The sequence below is a fragment of the Heterodontus francisci genome, unplaced genomic scaffold (genome assembly GCF_036365525.1).
Source record: "Heterodontus francisci isolate sHetFra1 unplaced genomic scaffold, sHetFra1.hap1 HAP1_SCAFFOLD_214, whole genome shotgun sequence".
Classification (NCBI taxonomy): domain Eukaryota; kingdom Metazoa; phylum Chordata; class Chondrichthyes; order Heterodontiformes; family Heterodontidae; genus Heterodontus; species Heterodontus francisci.
This window is the reverse complement of record NW_027140909.1, coordinates 3053811-3072307: the sequence shown is the minus strand read 5'-3', so window position 1 is coordinate 3072307 and position 18497 is coordinate 3053811. Positions and strand designations below refer to the sequence as shown.

Below are 18497 nucleotides of genomic sequence, written 5' to 3'. Positions count from 1 at the left end.
CCGGCAGAATAACTAGAAAGGTAGTGAAGAGACATTTCTTCACACTAAGGCTTGTTTAGATCTGGAAAGCACGACCCGAAAGAGTGATGAATTCAGATTCCAGAGGAATTTATGAAGACAATTAAACAAGTGCTTGCAATGGAATAATTTGCAGGGTTATGAGAAAAAGCTGCATATGTGACAATAAATTAGACAGCTCTTTCAAAGGGACGACTCTGACTAAAGTAGCCGAATGGCCTTTCCTGTGCATCTATGAATCTATGATCTGGACGCCAGATCAGCGATTCATTTACTTTTCACACTGTCACACGTCATTATCCTCGCAGGATAGGCTGGTAGTTGGAACCTGGGTTCATTTTATCCATTAATGGTCACATTTCTTCTCATTGGTTTATTTTACCATCCTGTAATTCACGGTTCACACAAGTCAAAATCTATTGGTTATTTGGAAGGAAACATTGGTTTCTGCAGAACCTTCTGTCAAAGAATTAATTTCCACAACAGCCAGAGTTTCAGAAGCTGCTGTAAGGAGCTCTTAGTGTCTGAGAACAGCGTTCGGTTAATGTTTTGTTCACATCGCTGTACCCGGCGCCAGAACGATGCTGCCGTCCTTCCTGACCCTGTCTCTACTGCAGCTTTTGACCTGTAAGTTAAAGATTATTGAATGCATTATGTTATTTACTGATACACTGATTATTATTACATGATGTATATTATTAATCTAATTATCATCTTTAATACAGAACCCATTCAGGAGGTGTGGAAAGTAAATAATGCCTTATACATTTTAATTTGCTTGTGTAGAGTTTAATGAAACATCGGCACTTGTTTATTGCCTTCTACCAGCCGCTCGTCCAGAGCAGACTGGCGTTGAAAATCTCATTGGTCGATTTAAGCAGGGTCTGTTAGAATCAGAGACACTTCGCTGTTAGAATAGAATATGTCAGTGTCTGAGATCAATTTACGTAAAACGGATCTATTTTGTTTGCAGTTGTCATTCATTGGGATGGTATGACATGGATACTGTTTTATCTAATTTGTAGTAGTTTCATTTAATACAAATTTTGGATTGAATGTTTCAATTCTAAGTTCTTTCAACTACAAATAGGAATAAACCTTCATTTATATAAAAATGCCTTGCGCTTATGTAGCGCATTTTACGACGTCAGGACGTCCCAAAGGGCTTTGCTGTCAATTCGGTACTGTTTTGTCGTGTTGTCCATCGTGTAATATAGGAAACGTGGCAGCCAATTTACACACAGCAAGTGCCGACTAACAGCAATGTGATAATGACCAGAATACTTTCTTTGTGTGTGTGATGTTGGTTGAGGGATCAACATTCGCCAGAGCACTAGGGATAATTCCCCTGCCCTTCCTCCAAATAGTGCACCTGAAAGGGCCGACAGAGCCTCGGTTTAACTTCTCCTCCGATGGAAAGCACTTGGGCAGTGCAGCACACCCTCAGTACTGCATTAGAGTGGCAACCCAGATTTTGTGCTCAAGTCTCTGGAATTAGACTTGAAAACACCATCTCCTTACTCAGAGGCCAGAGTGCTGGCAATTGAGGTACTGCTGACAGTAATATTGTTTTGGTTACATGAAACGAGTTTGGAATATTTTACATCGAATTAACGGGTATTTTGAATTCCCAGTTGAATTTGTATCGAACACAAAGACTGCGGGAGTTTGTTTTATATTTCCCCCTGTGTTTCTTATACTGACACAGCCAGCTGGAATTAAAATTCTAATCTGATTATTTAAAGTGCGTCTGATAGAGGAAGAGCGCCGTCTTTGTTTGAATAGAGTGTATCAGAGTCTGGGTGTAACTTATCTCACTGAGTGTCGAACACCAGTGAAAACTACCTCAACTGTCCACATGAACTGCCACACACATTCCTGTCACAGATTTTTCTCAATACAAGTGCTGTCTGCTGTCCTAGTGATACAGTTCATGAAACTAAATGCTTTAAAGTAATTTGTTCATTGTTGAAGTGTTATATTCATGCTATAATAACCACTCAACTGGAGATGGAACCAATATTTTTCAATTCGTTTTCATTGTTAGTATAATTTTCAAGAGCACTCTGCAAAAAAATGATGTTACTGAAAGTTCCTAAATCGTTGGGGAATTTGCTCTGTATTATTGATCAGTTAGTGATGATCTTCAAGATCAATATCTTTTATATTAAATTAATTCTTCTATTTCCTCATTTTTGTACAGTGCCTAAAGATAGTTTAATTTTCCCAATCACATATTTTTACACAGTGCCATGTAGTGTGTAATGAGTTAGCGATATTGTTCTTTATTATTGTTCCAACGGCTCGATGTTTGTTGTGTTATTCCATTGATGATTTCATTCTGTTTCTCACTATTTCCCGTGTGTGTTTGGTTACATTTATTAATCTCTGTCTATAAAAATACTTTATTCTTTTACTGACAGGACAACCTAGTCCCAGTGTTATCAGATACTTTCTGTATTTAACGAATTATATTTCCATGAATATGAAATAATTGGAGAGTAAAATCCTGTTTTGTGGATTATTTAAAGAAAATTTTATTCAAGCCACAGAAAATATAAACAATGAAGCACGTATGAATCCCTGTATCCTTTTCCCCAATCGTTAGTTGCTCAGAATCATTTTTAAAAGCAGGCATGCTTTATGACAAAAAACAATGTTATTCTTTGCTATCATATGAAGAGAATATTGAAATAGTTTATCACATTTGTAGAATTCACATTGAATACGGAGCTTGGGCTGATGGTTTGATTTTACTTTCCATCAGTCTTAAATAGGGAACAATTATTCATTCTTTTGCTATCAGAAAACATTGTTTTTATAATAGCTTGCATCTGATTAACACGTTGTCTAAATCCCCAGGTGGGACATGTGTAAAACTTTGATTTAAATCCAAAATTGAAAACAAATACCGTGGCAATTTGTTTTATTTGGTCCTCTGATGCTCTTGTACCGACACAACTGACTGGTGTTGAAATTCTAAGCAGATGATTTAAACACAGCAATCTAGCAGTAGAACGTGATCACTGAGAGAGTAGAAGGTCTCACGGTTTGGGGTGTGGGGTCGATGGTAATGCAGGGATTATAGAACAGCAGTCAAAGCTAAATCTACTGCCGAATGAACCCACACGGGCATTTCTGTCCCAGGTATTTCACAGTAGAAGTGTTGTCTGACCCTGTGCGACATACTGAATGGAACTGAAATAATTTAAATAGTTTGTTCCACGTTAGAGTGTTGTACATGATCTTATCATATTGTATAATATTAACTGGAGGCAGTTAATGGCAGTTAACTAATTAGCATTAGTTATTACTGTAATTGTGAAGTGCCTCTCCAAAAGATAATGTTACTGAACATTCCAAAATCTCCGGAGGATTTTCCATTTATTATTGTTTTCTTAATGATGACCTTGAAACTGTAGATCTTTGCATTGTAAATTCTCAACTTATTTCACATATTCATATGTACAGTGTCAAGTAATAATAAATGTGACAAAGTATCCTTCCACATGCTTCTTTTATGTAAAACACCGCGAATTGTTTAATGAGATATCATGAATAGTCTCCTTCCACCTGTTCGATATTTTTGCAGAGTTTTTCAGTGGATGATTCGATTCAGTTTCTCATTGTTTCCAGTGCGGGTTTGGTTACATTTGTCAATGTCTATCGACAACAAATGCTGGTTCACGACAGGAAAACTCTCCCTAAATGTTATTGCATACCTCCATGATGAATTGTCTTTTGTTTTTGCAAAATGGATTGTATTCTAAAATCCTGAATTTGAAGGTCATTTAAGAATATTTTCTGCAAGCCAAAGAACAAAGAGAAAGTATGAAATCTATCTGACTCCCTGAATCATTTTTTTTAACAATTGGCCCCAGATCAAAATCAATTTATACGAAATGTGCATATTTATTTTAATTTGTCACTTATTGAGATTGTATAAAGTGAATATTGAAACAGTTTCCTTAATTTATAAATTTGTCATTAAATACGTTTTGTCCTGTTTGATTTTAAGTTCATCAAATTCAAATAGGCAACTGTTATCCACTTTTGTCGCTGACAGCAAAAGCGGATCTAATATTTGTCATCTGATTAACATTTAATTGTATTTCCAGAGGAGAATTGAGTTAAATTCAGTTTTAGTACCAAAATTGAACATAAATGCCGCAAGAGTTGGTTTTATATTGTTTTCTATGGCTGTCGTACAGACGCTGAAGACTGGAGTTAAAATTCTAATGAGGCGTTTAAAACCGAGACTCCTGGAAGTAGAAATTGCTCAGGGTTACAATCGAGTGTATGGGAGTCAGAACTGCAGTATACTGAGATCTGCATCTAGCCGACTCATCCCACATTGAGATATCTGTCCCCAGAATTTCTCAGTGAAGTGCCGTGTGATGCAGAGAATTAGATTAAATAGTTCTTACAGCATTTGGAACGTTCAGAAAGGACAATAAATATTGTATAATATATTAACAGGAGGTGCAATCAATATTGCTACATTTGTACTGATTATTATTAGAGTTATCAATTACACCCTCCAGAAATGAAGCTACTGTTTTCAGGGGATTTGACGTATGAACAGTTTTATTTAGTCACCGAAAATCTTCAAATCAAAGCCTTTTCACATTAAATCATGCTTTCTATTTCATACATTTAGGTGCACGGTGTTGTGTAATAATTAGTGTTTCTCAGACTCTTTCTATATGATTCATACATTTGATGTAATATTTAATATCCAGACGCGTTTCTGAATCTCTTTCCACATGTCCCATACTTTTTTATATGGTGCGATGCAGTGTTTAATGAAAGATCTGGAGTTGTTTCCCAGTCTCTGGGGAAAGGTGGGAAAGTAGATCTGGGGCAGTAGATCAGCCATAATTTAACTGAATGCCGGAGTAGGCTGCGTAGGCAGTATGGCCTAATCCTACTCCTATTAAATTCTTTAATGTCCTTCCACATGTCCCATACTCTGATCACCTGTGGAAGAAACCCTGAATTCGTTTGCATATTTCAATTCACTAGACAGGGCCCAGAACAAATTGTCTCGGTACTGTAAAATTTTGATGCGTGTTTGTTTATTTCTAACCGTGGTAACGTTTCTTCAGACACTAGCTGATGTGTTATGGATAGTGATTGCTAAAACTTACTGATAATGCTATTGACGCACAGAGTCCGGATTGTTTGATATGAGTTTCTTCTGTCCAGTGCTTTGCTTGTCAGTGTAAGCGATAATAACTGTAATTCTATCAATTAATTTGCTTCTGAAATCTACAAGAGCTCACCTAATTGTGGAAGTAGTTCAAATTGGAACTAAAATAGTTTGATTAAATATAATTATTTTGATTCTTGACCTACCTAATAATCTGCCGTGACAAGCATGTACTTATAAACTCTTTGTACTGACTGTATTTTGTAATCCCTAAACCACTCCATCCCTGGTTTTGTAACACATTCAAGAGTTTAATTTCTGGCCTTTGTATATCCCACGTTTATCCCGTTTCAGTTCACCTCCTTTGAGTTGATTGTTATTTATAATTAATATTTCCATGTTACTGTTTGTAGTAATACGGTACAATAGCAAGTTGACATCAGTATAAAATGTTAAAATAACTTAACAGTTTTGCACCAAACCCATTAGTCTAAACATCAGGAAGGTAATGGTGCGACCGCCGAAATCTGAGGTGTGGGAAGCGGGAGTTACCACTTGTCGGTGAGAGCAGGGGAAACGGGTGAGCGGGACTGTCCGAGCCAGGATAACAGCAGCAGAGTTTTAGATCAGTTGAAGTTTACCTCGGGATGGAGGCCGACCAGAAGAGCATGGGAATAATGGGTATATTCCCTGTATGTGGAGGTGATTTGGATAACGGTACACAAAGAAATGCATTCAAACTTTTTCAAGAAAAATAATGAGAGCGGTTAGAAATTGTGAGGAAGGATATGAGAGCCAAATGGAGGAGTCAGCAGATATGAGTAGTGCAGATAAATGGAAAAATAGCAATGATTGAGAAAGGGGAACGACTGAACATTTATCTGAGATGGTAAGAAATAAACTGGTCGAATAGACAAATATGGGAATCTCGGTTACAGATTGTTTAGATTCATTTTCGGGATATGAACTCGCTGGCTAGCCAGAATTTACTGAATAACCCGACTTAGCCAGATGGGATGGCGGGGTGTTTTCTTGGACCACTATCGTCATGTTGGCGATATTGTTCTGCACCCATGTGTTGTCTATCCCTAGTTTCGCTAAGAAGGTGCTCGTGGGTTTTCTCCTTGAACCACTGGATTATCTGGGAAAAAAAGTCCAGTGTGACATGGGTGGTAACAGGCTGAAATGATAAATGCATGAAGAGTAGGGGAAATGACTGAATGGATTGAAGAAGATTCGCGGACTCTACAGAAACACTGAGATTGGAACCGTTTATCAGTAAATACTGAAAGATTATTCCCCCTCGTCTGTCATTGGGTCACTGGAAAAGGGGATGTATGGGAACTGACTATTATCACGGAAAGTTGGTAGGAATGCTAAGGCTCCTACTGGGAGGAAGTCACACACTATTTACATTATCGAATTAGGAGCATAAAGAGACCAATGAGATAATAGTTGGGAAAATGTAACACATTCAAGATTACTCAGAAGGCACAGCTGAGGACAGGAATTGGTGTCCCGTTGGCAATAATATATCACCAGAGTATACAAAGAGACAACAATACATGGGAGATATATTTTCACCAGGGAGTTGGGGAGCAGGTCAACACACTGTCTGCAGTATATAACGTTGTGAATAGAAAAACACCCGGAGAGCTGTGAGACACATTGTGATCAGGGAGATTGGGAGCAGGTCAACACACCATCTTTCGTATATAATGTTGAGAACAGAAAAATAGCAGGAGATCTGTGAGACACATTGTGATCAGGGAGATTGGGTACAGGTCAATACACCGTCTATAGTATATAATGTTGTTAATAGAAAAACACCTGGAGCTCTGTGAGACAAATTGTGATCAGGTGGATTGGGAGCAAGTCAACACACCCTCCATAGTATGTAATGTTGAGAATTAAAAAAACACCTAGAGATCTGTGAGACACATTGCGATCAGCGAGATGGGGAGCAGCTCAATACACCCTCTATCGTATATAATGTTGCTAATAGAAAAACACCTGGAGATCTGTGAGACAAATTGTCATCAGGGGGATTGGGAGAGTCAAACGACAGACTGCATTTTTAAAAAGCAGAAACACTTAACCAGTAAACGGGAGGACCATTGATCGAACATCATTAACGGGTAAAAGAATAGGGCACGTCGGCGAGGCAGGTGACAAGAGAATCGGAACAGCAGCAACTTAGTAAGACACAGTCAGCACGGAGTTAGGAGACTGACAGATATTTCATCTTGTTTTGTTTTGTTTGAGGAAGCTATATATTTTATTGAACAGCAGAAAGGCCCAATTACACCTTTATGGAAACTTTGAAAGTTACAGGTGGAAGGCTGTGCAATAAATTAAAAGGCATCGAAATTTACCGCAGGATCAGAAAATCTTTAATTGAATTTAAATGTTCCCATTCCTTCTCGAACTTTCGATCAGAATGCTGAATTCACTGACAGTGCCATCACCAGTGGGTTGAAAAGCAGATCCATCACCACTCTCTTCTCAGGGCACCTACACAGGTCATCAATGGTCAGAGCACCATCAGCACAAATGTACAGGGCGATGGGGAAAGGGAGTGGGACTAATTGGACTGCACTTACAAAGAGACAGCATAGGCACCATGGGCCGAATGGCATCCCTCTGTGCTGTTTCAATGTAAAATTCTATAAGGGAGAGGATCATCACCACCGCCTTCTCAGGCACCTTCACACTGGTAATACATAAGGCCCACCCACCGCCACAAGGGGAGAGTGTATCCGGGTGTCAGTGTTTGTATATGTGAAAACAATTCTGGATACATTTAGGCCCATTACCAATATTAATTTGATGCAGAATCTGTATTTTCTGTTTTAATGAATGAAATCACGTTAGGGTTATAATTTCTTCCGCAAAGTGTTGGGAATAATGACCCTGCAGTTAGTTGTATTTGTGTCTTTTCTTTCAGACAGTTTCACTCATTTCTTTTCCCAGTGAACTCTAATTGTTAACTTCTCATTTCAGGCAGACCTGGGAACAGTAAGACTGACCCGTCAGGTAATCGCCCTTTTTTTTCACACTATCTGCTATCTCTCTGCTCCAACCCATCCCATTAAATATTAAGCTTGGGCGACAGTCTCAGCACCTTTTTGATCACGTTGCCCTGTTGCTAGTCAGAAAGGGAGTGTGTCGCTCATTGTGATAGTAAAGATCTTTAATTCTAGCTGACAGATGGCTGCTGCCTTCATGTGGAGAGACAGTAACTGAGGGTCTCTGCAGAGCAGAGTGAGAATAATCAGCTCCACTCACACTGTTACCTAGCTGAGAGAGACTGCTGTCTTCATACGGTGGGACAATAATTGAGGGTCTCTGAAGAGCAGAGTGTGAAGAATCACCTCCACTGACATTGTTCCCGGTCCAAAGGTCCACCTCACCAATCTGTGCTGACATCCTGATCACATCATCATCCAGCCTTATCTTTATTGGCTGTGTTGGGTGAGGGGGTAATTTCCCCTGCTCTTTCGTGGTGCTGGGATCTCACTGTGTTCGCCCAATCAGTACTTAGCACGTAAATATGAGATCATTACAGCCACGCCCATCTCCCCACTTCTGCCGGTTAAATCGACTCTGAGCCTGTCGCCACCCCGTTCCCATTGGAGCCGTTGTGTTGGTGGGAATATCCGGCTGTCTCCTGGTTCCCTGCTCGTTTGCACCGTTTATTAGTATTTCAGTTTCCTTTTTCTTTTATGTGTAATATTGACTTCGGGTTTTATTAGGGTTCTGAGTGCAGACTGATGTTCCTATCAATTCATGCCAGGTGAATGGGGAGGGTTCGTGCGCTGGGAACCTGTGGGTTTAACACACTCGAACCGCTTGCTGATATTTTTGATATTTTACAGAGACGGTGAAGCTGAGACTGGTGAATGGTGGCAGTCGGTGCGCTGGGAACCTGTGGGTTTAACACACCATAACCGCTTGATGATATTTCTGATATTTTACAGAGATGGTGAAGCTGAGACTGGCGAATGGGGGCAGTCGGTGCGCTGGGAGAGTGGAGATAGACTAAAGGGGACAGTGGGGGACTGTGTATGGCTCGTACTGGGACCTGCTTGACGCCACTGTTGTGTGTCGGGAGCTGGGCTGCGGGACCGCGGTCTCTGCACCGCATCGGGCTCACTTTGGGGAAGGGTCCGGACTCATTGTGACGTTCAATGTAAAGTGCAGCGGGACCGAGGCCGCTCTGCGGCAATGTGAGTCAGCTCAATGGAGTCACTATTCCTAATCACACTCCGATGATGCCGGTGCCATCTGCTCAGGTAAAAATCTTTCTCAGTCTCTCATCTCCCACCGCGGCTGATAGAATCTGGGAAGTAGAAAAAGTAAAACAATCCGGGACGGTCAGTACCCGAAATGTCAGATGTTAATAATTCCAGTAGTCTCCGGTAAGAATTAATGTTAATGTTCGGATCACTGTTTAAAATTATATCATTAGCACCATATTTATTAAACATTCTCCACCGGCAGCAGCAAATACCTGATACTCAGCACATTTACAAGACAGACAGTGCAGTTCCAATTGCAATTTTCCCTAAAGCCGCAGAGAATGTTCTGAACCGATGGAAATGTCACAATCTTAATCCAACTCTCCCTTCATCAACCCAGCAGCCGCTACCCGGCATGCACTGTCAGCCCGGCTGTTCGCCTGCAATGATCGCTTGGCCTCAGATCTGATGTATTACACAGATTGTGAAGCTGAGACTGGGGAGCAGGGGAGGGAGAGAGGTAGGTTTCTCAGCCTCGGGGAGCTGAAGTAATGGGTCCGCAATGATTGTGGGTATCACAAGAGGAAACTGCGCGTTAATATCCCACCGCTGCCTGCGCATTGCCTTTTAAATTTTAGGAAATATTGAGAAAGTAAAATGCACAGAATATTAAACAAAGGAGCTAAGATAGTTCCGGAAGTAGCTGCAACGATTAAACTCAACACCGTTGAACTATTGGAAGAAAAGAGGCGAGTTTGCCTGAAAACATGGCCAGTAATGAGGATAGCAATAGACTTCAAGAGGATAAAGCGAGGCTGGTGAAATGGGCGGACAGGTTGCAGATGAAATTTCATGCAGAGAAGTGTGAACTGATGCATTCTGGTTGGAACACGGAGGAGAGGCAATATCACAGAATCACTGAACTGTTACAGTGCAGAAGGGGACTATTCGGCCCATCATGACTGCATAGGCTCGCTGAAAGAGAAATTCACTCAGTTCAATTCCCCTGCCTTCCCTCCATAACCCTGCACATTCTTGCTTTTCATATAACTGTCTAGTTCCATTTTGAATGCTTCAATGGAACCAGCTTGCACCACGTTCTCAGACAAACATTCCAGATCTTAAACACTCGCTGCATGAAAAACATTTTCCGCATGTCACTTTAGCTTTTTTTTACCAAATGCATTAAATTGGTTTCCTCTCCTTCTCGATCCTTTCACTAGTGGAAACAGTTTCTCTCTACCTACTCTGGCCAGAATCCTCATTATTTTGAATACCTCTGACTAATCACCTCTCAGCCTTCTCCTCTCCAAGGAAAACAATCCAAACTTCTCCAATTTATCTTCATAACTGAAATTCCTCATCCCTGGAACCATTCTCATGAAACGTCTCTGTATTCTCTCCAATGCCCTCACATCGTTCCTCAAGTGCGGCGCCCAGATTTGGATGCAATACTCCAGCTGAGGACGAACAGGTGCCTTATACAGGTTCAACATAACTACCTTGCTCTTGCACTCTATGCACATATTAATAAAGCCCAGGGCCGTGCATGCTTTATTTAACGATCTCTCAACCTAGCCTGCCACCGTCAATGACTTATGCACTATTAAACCAAGGTCCCTCTGCTCCTGTAACCCCTTTGGAATTGAACCCTTCATTTTATATTTCATCTTCATGTCAGTCCGACCAAAATGAATCACTTCACATTTCTCTGCATTGAACTTCATCCGCCAACTGCCTGCCGATTCCACCAAATTGTCAATGTCCTTTTGAAGATCTGTACTAACCTCCACACAGTTCGCAGTGCTTCCAAGTTTTGTATCATCTGCAAACTTTTAAATTGTGCCCTGGACACCAAGGTTCATTTATATATAGAAATAGACTGGGACCTGAAGATTGAAGGATACATGGCATTTAGGAAGGGCAGGAAGCTAGGAATAGGTGGAGGGGTAGCTCTGTTAATTAATGATGGTATTAGCGCAACGGTGAGGGATGACCTAAGTTCAGGAGACCAGGATATACAAGCTGTTCAGGTAGAGATGAAAAATCATGAAGGCAAGAATTTTCTTGTCAGAAGTGGTGTACAGACCACCTGACATTCACCACACGGTGGGGCGGGTTAAAAATGAAAGAATGAATGGCAGCCTGTCAGAAAGGTACAGTGATAATTAGGGGCGGATTTTCACCTACATATGGACTGGAAAAGTCAGATGGGCAGAGATAGCCTAGATGAGGACTGCATAGAATATTTTCGGGATAATTTCTTGGAACAATACCTTGTGGAGCCAACCAGAGAGTAGGATATACTGGACCTGGTACTGTGCAATGAGGCAGGAATAATTAATGACCTCACAGTTAAGGCGCCCCTAAGTAGCAGCGATCATGATACGATTGAATTTTACATTCAGTTTGAGGGAGAGTAGAGTGGGTCCAAGACTATTATTTTAAACTTAAATAAGGGCAATTATGAGGACATGAATGCAGAGCTAGCTAAAGTGAATTGGCAAATCAGGTTATGGGATAGTTCAATAGAGTTTCAGTGGCAGACATTTAAGGGAATATTTCAGAATACACAATTTCTCATATTTCAACGAGAAAGAAACATTCCAAGAGTGGGTCCCACCATCCGTGGTTAAGTAAAACAGCCAAAGGTCGTATCAAACTTAAAGAAAAAGCCTGTAATTGCGCAAAGATGGGAGGCAGGTCAAAAGATTGGACAGAATATTTTTTAAAAAACAAAGGATGACTAAAACATTGATAAGGCAGGTAACATTAGAGGACGAGAGAAGGCGAGATAGATATATAAGGACAGATATTAAGAGTTTGTACATATACATTTAAAAAAAAAAGAAAAGAGGTAGTAAACTGAGCGTTGAACTTATAAAATGTGAGTCAGGGGAGTTAGTAATGGAAAATAAGGAGATGACAGATGAATTGAACAGATATTTGGCATCGGTCTTCACTATTGAGTATAAAAGTAACATCCCAGTTTTAGCTGTAAGTCGGGAAATGGAAGGGACGGAGGAACTCAATAAAATTGCAAACACCAGGGAAAAGATACTGAGCAAATTATAGGAGCTGCAGGCTGACAAGTCCTCGGGACCTGATGGACTTCATCCTAGGTGTTAAAAGAAGTAGCAAGTGAGGTAGTTGATGCGTTAATTTTAATTTACCAACATTCCCTAGATTCGGGGAAGGTTCATTTTGATTGGAAAATAGCGATTGCAACTCCTTCAATCTGAAAGGGAGGGAAACAGCAAGCAGGAAACTAAAGGTCAATTAGTTTAACACCTGCCTTAGGGAAAATGTTACAAGCTATTATTAAAAATGTTATAGCAGGGCATTTAGAAACATTCAAGGTAATCAGGTATAGTCAACATGGCTTTGTGAAAGGGAAATCATGTTTCACCAATTGATTGGAGTTCTTTGAGGGAATTACATGTACTGTGGATGAAGGGCAACTGGTAGATGCATTGTACTTAGATTTCCAGAAGGCATTTGATAAGTTACCACATCAAAGGCTATTGCAGAAAATAAAAGCTCATGGTGGAGGGGGCAACATATTAACATGGATGGAAAATGGGTTAGCTCACAGGAAACAGAGAGTAGGCATAAATGGGTCATTTTTCTGGTTGACAAGATGTAATGAGTGGTGTGCCATAGGGATCTGTGCTGGGGCCTCAACGTTTCACAATTTATAGAAATGACTTCGATGCAGGGACCGACGGTATGCTTGCTAAATTTGCTAATGACACAAAGATAGGTAAGAATGTTACTTGTGAAGAGGACATAAGGAGTCTGTAAACAGATATAATTAGGTTAATTGGGTGGGCAAAGACCTGGCAAATGGAGTATAGTGTGTGAAAGTGTGAAATTGCCCACTTTGGCAGCAAGAATAGAAGGGAAGCATATTATCTAAATACTGAGAGATTGCAGAGCTCTGAGGTACAGAGGGATATGGGTGTCCGAGTGCATGAAACGCGAAACGTTCGTATGCAGGTACGGCACTTAATTAAGAAAGCTAGGAGAATGTTATAATTTATCGCGAATGGAATTGAATACAAATGTAGGGAGGTTATGCTTCAGCGACACAGGGTATTTGTGAAACCACATCTGGAATATTGTGTACAGTACTAGTCTCCTTATTTAAGGAATGATGTACATGCGTTGGAAGCAGTACAGAGAAGGTTTACTCGTCTAATATCTGGAATGGGTCACCTGTTGTACGAGGAAAGATTTGACAGGCTAGGCTTGCATCCTTTGGAATTTAGGAGAGTAAGAGGCGGCATGATGGAAACATATAAAATCCTGAGGGGACTTGACAGGGTTGTTGTGGAAAAGATGTTTCCCCTTGTGTGAGAATCTCGAACTGGGGGTCACTGTTTAAAAATAAGGGGTCGCCCATTTAAGACAGAGATGAGGAGAATTTCTTTGTTTCAGTGGGTCGTGACTCTTTGGAATTCTCTTCCTCAAAAGGCAGTGGAAGCAGAGTCTTTGATTTTTTTAAGGCAGAGGTAAGTAGATTCTTGATAACCAAGGGGCTGGAAGGTTATCTGGCGTAGGTGGAAATGTGGAGTAATCAGTTCAACCATGAACTTATTGAATGGTGGATCAGAATCGAGGGGTTGAGTGGCCTACTCCTGCTCCTAATTTGTATGTTCACGCATATCTTCATATATAACAGGGTATATCTGATACATCCTCTTTATTAATTTTAAACCCCTATAGTATCAGAATTACCTACTTTTTCACTATTGCCTGTGGTATATCTTCTTTCTTGGCAAAGAAAGACGCCACGAATTCAGTTAATACCTCAACTATGCCCGCTACCTCCATATGTAAATCTACTTTCTGATCCCTAATCGGCCCCACTCCTCCTTTTACCACCCTTTTACTATTTCTCTGTCTGGAGAAAACTTTGGGATTTCTTTTAATGCTAGCTGCCGGTCTCTTTTCAAGGGTACAATTATAAAGTGACTGCAGCCAAGAGTGACCTGGGAGTATTTCTAATCAAATCGTTGAAGGCAGCATGGCAGGTTGAGAAAGTGGTTAATAGGGCAATGGAATGTTAGCCTTTTTAAATAGAGGCATCGAGTACAAAAGTAAGGAAGTTATTATGAACATTTGTGAAACACTGGGTTCACCTCAACTGGCGTATTGTGTACAATTCTGGGCACGACATTTCAGAAGAATGTGAATGCTTTAGAATGGGTGTAGAAAGGATTTACAAGGAAGGTTCAAGAGATGAAAGACTTCAGTTACATTGATAGGTTGGAGAAGCTGTGGTTGCTCTCCTTAGAACAGAGAATGCTACGAGTAAATTTGATAGCAGTGTTCAAAATCATGAGGGGTCAAGACAGAGTAGATAGAGAAGAAGAGTTCCTCTTGGCAGAAAGGTCAATAACCAGAAGACACTGTTATAAGGTGGATGGCAAAAGAACCAAACGTGACATGAGGAACAAGTTATTTATACAGCGAGTGGTTAGGATCTGGAATGTGCTGCCTGCGAGTCTGATGGAGACAGATTCAATTGTGGCTTTCAGTATGGAATTGGACAAGCACCTGAAGAGAAAATCTTTGCATGGCTATGGGGACAGGACAGAAGCATAGGGCTAGCTGAGGTGCTCTTACTGAGAACCAGCATGGACACAACGGGCTGAATGGCCTCCTTCTGTGTTGTGAACATTCTATGATTATATGCTGACTGCTGTATCTTGCTGGTCATAAACTGTCTGTCCAGTTTTTTAAACCTCAAACTGTGAATGTGGTTTCAAGATAATTAATTTCATATGAAGGGCTTTGAAGGGTGATCATGACAGACAGTAGAAAACTGGGTGCAAAACAATCAACAAAGTGTGGTTAAAGGTAGTTATTCAGACTGACAAAAGGTGAGAAGTATTATGTGATAATTCATGTCAATGTGTTAGCGCTGTGCAAATGTGTTCTATTGTTTGGTCCATTCCGAAGATTACGGCACACAACATTAAGAAGCGGCTGAGCAGACGTTAAGGGCCCGATAATACTGCAACTGTAGTGCTGAAGATCTGTGCTCTGAAACTAGCGACAACTCTAGCCAAGCTGATCCAGTACAGTTACAGCAGTTACAGCACTAGGATTCAACTGATATGGTGTAAAGTTGCTCAGTTACACACTGCCTGGAAAAGCAGGGAAACACTGACTAGTTAGCACCCAATCAACCTTCTCCCAATCAACACCAAATATTTCCTTGTGCTGGGTGTGACTCCCCTTTCAACGTATCACTCATGAACAAACCTCAATCATTTTTTGTATTTCCAAGAACTTTGTTAACATGTATTGATATTTTATTGATTTTTGTGTCTGTACCCCTAAGTCCCATTGCTCCTCGATGCAATTTAGATTATCATTGTCTCAGGAATATGGCTTCTCACTCTTCCTACCCAAATGTGTAAGTGTACATTTATCTGCATTAAAATTCACTTACAATTTCGTTGACGTAAAGTATTTTTCTCACAATCTGCCTTTGTATTAACTATTGCTCCAAGTAGATGTCATTAGTGAATATTACAATTGTGCATCCCTTTTCTGAGTCGAAATCATTTATGTTAAATATGAACAACAGTACTCCTAGCACCAGTTCTTGTCACACAATACTTCTTGCCCAGTTCTAACTGCTGATACAGTGCATGTTTCTCAGTTACAGTGACGGCGACTGGGGAAGTTATAAATAAATAAAGTAACATTTTAAACATGATAGTTCTGTCACATTATAAGCAGTAGTGATACAGGAAATCCAGCATCATCCGTTTTGAACAGAATCTGAGAACGAATGTTGCCAGATCTGTGATTAATCAGATGCGAATTGAAATGTAAATATTTGTATTATTGTGATTATTAAAGTATTATGCTAATTATGATATAATATGCTGATTAAGATCACAGATATCCTAGACTAACATCCGGAGACTCTCCATGCTCAGGCAGACTGGAGATCCAGTGTGGTGAAAACTGGGGAACAGTCTGTGACCTTGACTGGGATTTGAAAGACGCCAATGTGGTCTGTAGTCAGCTTCAGTGAGGAGTCGTCGTGTCTGTGCCAAGATATGCCCATTTTGGAGAGGGCACTGGGCTCGTACGCACTGATATCTTTGAATGCACTGGAAACGAGTCCAGTTTATTGGACTGCCGCCTTTTTCAAGGAACTCAACAGGAGTGCAGCCATAGGAACGATGCCAGTTTGATCTGTTCCGGTGAGTACAGACTTACCTAAAAGCAGACAACGTCCTGCTTAATATTTGCAAAACTGAGGAAAGTGGCATTCCCATGTTGCAGTCTGAAAGGTTCATATCTAAACTAGTCATTGTAGTTTACTATTACTTTAAAGGTCTGGTGTAACGTGATACAAAATACCCGCAATTAATGGTTAACAAGATGGTTCTAAATCTTAACATTTATTCTGCAAGAAGCAGAATTTTCCCAAGTTTGTTTACCACTGCACCGAATGTATATTTAGAATTGAATATTGGCTGCAACAGTTGGGAGTTGACTGAATGAATATGCACTGGCCTATTTCGATACATTAATTTGAACACCACGAATGATCCGACATTACAATAGCCTTCTGACCCTCCCTGACCACGTTATTATTCTTATCATACAACATTGAAACAGGTCCTTCGGCCCACCGAGTCTCTGCCGACCAACAACCACCCATTTATACTAATCCTACATTACCTACCATTCTCCGAGCAACTACCCACATTGGGGGTAATTTACAATGGTCAACTTACTTTCGAACTGCAAGTCTTACGCGGTGGGATGAAACCAGAGCACGCGGCAGAATCCCACGCATTCACAGGGAGAACGTGCAAACTCCGCACAGACATCACCCAGAACTGAACCAAGGTCACTGGAGCTGTGATGCTAACCACTGTTCCACTGTGCCCACGTTAACACTTACTGAACGGCAGGGTATAAAAGAACGGCTGTACTCTAGCACTGCTCAGTGCAATCAGGCCAGAAGTGAAAGATTACAACGTTATTTTATCGAATGTGTGCATTTTACTCGCTAAATACCACCGGATCGGACACATATCCACATTATCAGTACAGAGCTTTCAGTTGCACCAGCCTGTTCGATCATTCAGTTAGATCATACCTGATATGTTCTTCAAAGTCTCTTTACCTGGCTTTGAACCAGATTCCTTGATACACCGAGCTAACAAAAATCTAACAATATTAGTCTTGAAAATTTAGATTAGATGTACTTTGGAAGTTGTTAGGGAATGTTCCAGATTTACACTGTTTTTGCAGAAAAATGTGTTTCCTAATTGTTCGCTGAGGCCCAACTGTCTTCAGGTGCTTTGTCAGTAACCTTACCACCATCAAAATGACAGAATTTGGGCTTTTTGCTGATGATTGCATGGTCTTTAGTTCCATTCACAATTCCTCGGATTAAGAAACAGTTCATGCCCACTTACATCAAGATCACGACATTATTTAGACTTGGGCTGAAAGGTAGAAAGTAACACACTCACCACCTCCGTGTCAGGTAATGATTATTTCCAACAAGAGAGACAATATCATCTCCCCTCGCTATTATAATCAGTGAATTCACTACCAGCATCAAGTCCTACTGGGTGTTGTCATTGACAAGAAACTGAACTGGACCATTCACAATAATGTTGTGTGACGGGAGCAGGTCAGATGATCGGCATTCTGTGGCAAGTAGCTCACCTGTAGAATTCCCAAAGACTTTCCAGCAGCTGGAAGACATGGGTTGGGAATGTGAAAGGATATGACTCTTCCAAATTTCAGGGAACCCAGCCTCAGTTTGTGTAATCCTTCTTCATAATGAGGGGAGGCAGTGGCGTGGTGCTCGTGTCACTGGACTAGCGATACAGAGTCCCAGGCAAATTCTGGGGACGCTGGTTCAATTCCCACCATCGCAGCATGTTGAATTTAAATTCAGTTAATAAATCTGGAATTGAATACTCGTCTCAGTAATGGTGACCATGAAACCATTGTCGATTGTCATTTAAAAAAAAATCTTGTTTAATCATATCCTTAGGGGATGAAATCTGCCATTGTTACCTGGTCTGGCCGAC

At 40.6% G+C, this 18497-nt stretch overlaps 1 protein-coding gene across 4 annotated transcripts in view; it reads left to right on the top strand.

Annotated features, from left to right (window-relative positions):
* The first annotated feature begins 559 nt into the window (after positions 1 to 559).
* LOC137361389 (scavenger receptor cysteine-rich type 1 protein M130-like) overlaps positions 560 to 18497 on the top strand; it is a 44083-nt gene continuing 26145 nt past the window's right edge. For 3 of the 4 annotated variants that reach the window (XM_068026261.1, XM_068026260.1, XM_068026258.1), the window contains exons 1-3: positions 560 to 645; positions 8174 to 8206; positions 16326 to 16640. The gene's annotated coding sequence lies outside the window, so the exon portion shown is untranslated. Of the gene's footprint in view, positions 646 to 8173; positions 8207 to 9378; positions 9466 to 16325; positions 16641 to 18497 lie in introns of those variants that run through there. The other variant, XM_068026259.1, reaches the window with a different exon arrangement.